Source organism: Mustelus asterias, unplaced genomic scaffold, assembly GCF_964213995.1.
Source record: "Mustelus asterias unplaced genomic scaffold, sMusAst1.hap1.1 HAP1_SCAFFOLD_1279, whole genome shotgun sequence".
Classification (NCBI taxonomy): Eukaryota; Metazoa; Chordata; class Chondrichthyes; order Carcharhiniformes; family Triakidae; genus Mustelus; species Mustelus asterias.
This window is the reverse complement of record NW_027591224.1, coordinates 17,026-21,623: the sequence shown is the minus strand read 5'-3', so window position 1 is coordinate 21,623 and position 4,598 is coordinate 17,026. Positions and strand designations below refer to the sequence as shown.

The window sequence follows — 4,598 nt, the reverse complement described above, 5'->3', positions numbered from 1 at the left end:
AACTGAGAGAGGTTTAGGGCAGAGATTACTGATACCAGGCCCAGATTGTAATAACTGAGAGAGGTTTAGGGCAGAGTTTACTGATACCAGGCCCAGATTGTAATAACTGAGAGAGGTTTAGGGCAGAGATTACTGATACAAGGCCCAGATTGTAATAACTGAGAAAGGTTTAGGGCAGAGATTACTGATACAAGTCCCAGATTGTAATAACTGAGGGAGGTTTCAGGCAGAGATAACTGATACAAGGCCCAGATTGTAATAACTGAGAGAGGTTTAGGGCAGAGATTACTGATACAAGTCCCAGATTGTAATAACTGAGAGAGGTTTCAGGCAGAGATAACTGATACAAGGCCCAGATTGTAATAACTGAGAGATGTTTCGGGCAGAGGTTACTGATACCAGGCCCAGATTGTAAGAACTGAGAGAGGTTTAGGGCAGAGTTTACTGACACAAGGCCCAGATTGTAATAACTTGAAGAGGTGTAGGGCAGAGATTACTGATACAAGGCCCAGATTGTAATAACTGAGAGAGGTTTTCAACAAAGAACAATACAGCACAGGAACAGGCCCTTCGGCCCTCCAAGCCCGCGCCGCTCCCCGGTCCAGGATTGAATCCTGTATCCAGGATCCCCGCCCAATTTTCCAGCCTATCTACATCCTAATATCCTATCCACCGAGCTGTCCCTCACAGCTACGATGCTTTGTTCATCACAACCTATTAACCCACCCCCACCCCCCCATTCCAGACCATGTGATCTCCAGGGAGAGGCGAAAACCCAGAGTGAAAACCCCAGGGCCAATATGGGGAAAAAAGAATCTGGGAAATTCCTCTCCGACCCCCTGAGGCGATCGAAACGAGTCCAGGAGATCACACTGGCCCTGATCAAAAAATGCTTCCCAACCCTATTCATTTCCACTTCTGCTTTACGAACACCATCTGAATTCCCTGCCCCCGAGACAGGTTCCCAACTATCCGCAGTCTCGCTCTGTACTGGCACCAGCAAGATGATCATAGAATGAAGCCTTGAAACGAGAAACAAAGAACAATTAGCCCGCGCCGCTCCCTGGTCCAAACTAGACCACTCTTTTGTATCCCTCCATTCCCACTCCGTTCATATAGCTGTCTAGATAAGTCTTAAACGTTCCCAGTGTGTCCGCCTCCACCACCTTGCCCGGCAACACATTCCAGGCCCCCACGACCCTCTGTGTGAAATATGTCCTTCTGATATCTGTGTTAAACCTCCCCCCCTTCACCTTGAACCTATGACCCCTCGTGAACGTCACCACCGACCCGGGGAAAAGCTTCCGACCGTTCACCCTATCTATGCCTTTCATAATTTTATACACCTCTATTAAGTCTCCCCTCATCCTCCGTCTTTCCAAGGAGAACAACCCCAGTTTCCCCAATCTCTCCTCATAACCAAGCCCCTCCATACCAGGCAACATCCTGGTAAACCTCCTCTGTACTCTCTCCAAAGCCTCCACGTCCTTCTGGTAGTGTGGCGACCAGAACTGGACGCAGTATTCCAAATGCGGCCGAACCAACGTTCTATACATCTGCAACATCAGACCCCAACTTTTATACTCTATGCCCCGTCCTATAAAGGCAAGCATGCCATGTGCCTTCTTCACCACCTTCTCCACCTGTGACGTCACCTTCAAAGATCTGTGGACTTGCACACCCAGGTCCCTCTGCGTCTCTACACCCTTTATGGTTCTTCCATTTATCGTGTAGCTCCTCCCTACATTATTCCCACCAAAATGCATCACTTCGCATTTATCAGGATTGAACTCCATCTGCCATTTCTTTGCCCAAATTTCCAGCCTATCTGTATCCTTCTGTAGCCTCTGACAATGTTCCTCACTATCTGCAAGTCCTGCCAGTTTTGTGTCGTCTGCAAACTTACTGATCACCCCAGTTACTCCTTCTTCCAGATCATTTATATAAATCACAAACAGCAGAGGTCCCAATACAGAGCCCTGCGGAACACCACTAGTCACAGGCCTCCAGCCGGAAAAAGACCCTTCCACTACCACCCTCTGTCTTCTATGACCAAGCCAGTTCTCCACCCATCTAGCCACCTCCCCCTTTATTCCATGAGATCCAACCTTTTTCACTAGCCTACCATGAGGGACTTTGTCAAACGCTTTACTAAAGTCCATATAGACAACATCCACGGCCCTTCCTTCGTCAACCATTCTGGTCACTTCTTCAAAAAACTCCACCAGGTTAGTGAGGCATGACCTCCCTCTCACAAAACCATGCTGACTATTTCGGCAGAGATTACTGATACAAGGCCCACATTGTAATAACTGAGAGAGGTTTAGGGCAGAGATTACTGATACAAAGCCCATATTGTAATAACTGAGAGAGGTTTAGGGCAGAGTTTACTGATACAAGTCCCAGATTGTAATAACTGAGGGAGGTTTCAGGTAGAGATAACTGATACAAGGCCAAGATTGTAATAACTGAGAGAGGTTTCGGGCAGAGATTACTGATACAAGGCCCAGATTGTAATAACTGAGAGAGGTTTAGGGCAGAGATTACTGATACAAGTCCCAGATTGTAATAACTGAGGGAGGTTTCAGGCAGAGATAACTGATACAAGGCCCAGATTGTAATAACTGAGAGAGGTTTAGGGCAGAGATTACTGATACAAGTCCCAGATTGTAATAACTGAGAGAGGTTTCAGGCAGAGATAACTGATACAAGGCCCAGATTGTAACAACTGAGAGAGGTTTCGGGCAGAGGTTACTGATACCAGGCCCAGATTGTAAGAACTGAGAGAGGTTTAGGGCAGAGTTTACTGACACAAGGCCCAGATTGTAATAACTTGAAGAGGTGTAGGGCAGAGATTACTGATACAAGGCCCAGATTGTAATAACTGAGAGAGGTTTTCAACAAAGAACAATACAGCACAGGAACAGGCCCTTCGGCCCTCCAAGCCCGCGCCGCTCCCCGGTCCAGGATTGAATCCTGTATCCAGGATCCCCGCCCAATTTTCCAGCCTGTCTACATCCTAATATCCTATCCACCGAGCTGTCCCTCACAGCTACGATGCTTTGTTCATCACAACCTATTAACCCACCCCCACCCCCCCATTCCAGACCATGTGATCTCCAGGGAGAGGCGAAAACCCAGAGTGAAAACCCCAGGGCCAATATGGGGAAAAAAGAATCTGGGAAATTCCTCTCCGACCCCCTGAGGCGATCGAAACGAGTCCAGGAGATCACACTGGCCCTGATCAAAAAATGCTTCCCAACCCTATTCATTTCCACTTCTGCTTTACGAACACCATCTGAATTCCCTGCCCCCGAGACAGGTTCCCAACTATCCGCAGTCTCGCTCTGTACTGGCACCAGCAAGATGATCATAGAATGAAGCCTTGAAACGAGAAACAAAGAACAATTAGCCCGCGCCGCTCCCTGGTCCAAACTAGACCACTCTTTTGTATCCCTCCATTCCCACTCCGTTCATATAGCTGTCTAGATAAGTCTTAAACGTTCCCAGTGTGTCCGCCTCCACCACCTTGCCCGGCAACACATTCCAGGCCCCCACGACCCTCTGTGTGAAATATGTCCTTCTGATATCTGTGTTAAACCTCCCCCCCTTCACCTTGAACCTATGACCCCTCGTGAACGTCACCACCGACCCGGGGAAAAGCTTCCGACCGTTCACCCTATCTATGCCTTTCATAATTTTATACACCTCTATTAAGTCTCCCCTCATCCTCCGTCTTTCCAAGGAGAACAACCCCAGTTTCCCCAATCTCTCCTCATAACCAAGCCCCTCCATACCAGGCAACATCCTGGTAAACCTCCTCTGTACTCTCTCCAAAGCCTCCACGTCCTTCTGGTAGTGTGGCGACCAGAACTGGACGCAGTATTCCAAATGCGGCCGAACCAACGTTCTATACATCTGCAACATCAGACCCCAACTTTTATACTCTATGCCCCGTCCTATAAAGGCAAGCATGCCATGTGCCTTCTTCACCACCTTCTCCACCTGTGACGTCACCTTCAAAGATCTGTGGACTTGCACACCCAGGTCCCTCTGCGTCTCTACACCCTTTATGGTTCTTCCATTTATCGTGTAGCTCCTCCCTACATTATTCCCACCAAAATGCATCACTTCGCATTTATCAGGATTGAACTCCATCTGCCATTTCTTTGCCCAAATTTCCAGCCTATCTGTATCCTTCTGTAGCCTCTGACAATGTTCCTCACTATCTGCAAGTCCTGCCAGTTTTGTGTCGTCTGCAAACTTACTGATCACCCCAGTTACTCCTTCTTCCAGATCATTTATATAAATCACAAACAGCAGAGGTCCCAATACAGAGCCCTGCGGAACACCACTAGTCACAGGCCTCCAGCCGGAAAAAGACCCTTCCACTACCACCCTCTGTCTTCTATGACCAAGCCAGTTCTCCACCCATCTAGCCACCTCCCCCTTTATTCCATGAGATCCAACCTTTTTCACTAGCCTACCATGAGGGACTTTGTCAAACGCTTTACTAAAGTCCATATAGACAACATCCACGGCCCTTCCTTCGTCAACCATTCTGGTCACTTCTTCAAAAAACTCCACCAGGTTAGTGA

The 4,598-nt window shown here is 48.1% G+C and overlaps 2 long non-coding RNA genes across 2 annotated transcripts; both read right to left on the bottom strand.

Moving 5' to 3' along the window:
• Positions 1 to 544: 544 nt before the first annotated feature.
• LOC144488077 (uncharacterized) lies at positions 545 to 781 on the bottom strand. The gene is made up of 2 exons (XR_013496522.1): positions 727 to 781; positions 545 to 657 (listed from the first exon to the last, which is right to left on the bottom strand). It is a non-coding gene; the product is annotated as an uncharacterized LOC144488077 (long non-coding RNA).
• A 2,125-nt stretch (positions 782 to 2,906) lies between these two features.
• On the bottom strand, positions 2,907 to 3,142 carry LOC144488078 (uncharacterized). Its single transcript, XR_013496523.1, has 2 exons — positions 3,077 to 3,142; positions 2,907 to 3,008 (listed from the first exon to the last, which is right to left on the bottom strand). It is a non-coding gene; the product is annotated as an uncharacterized LOC144488078 (long non-coding RNA).
• Between the last annotated feature and the right edge of the window lie 1,456 nt (positions 3,143 to 4,598).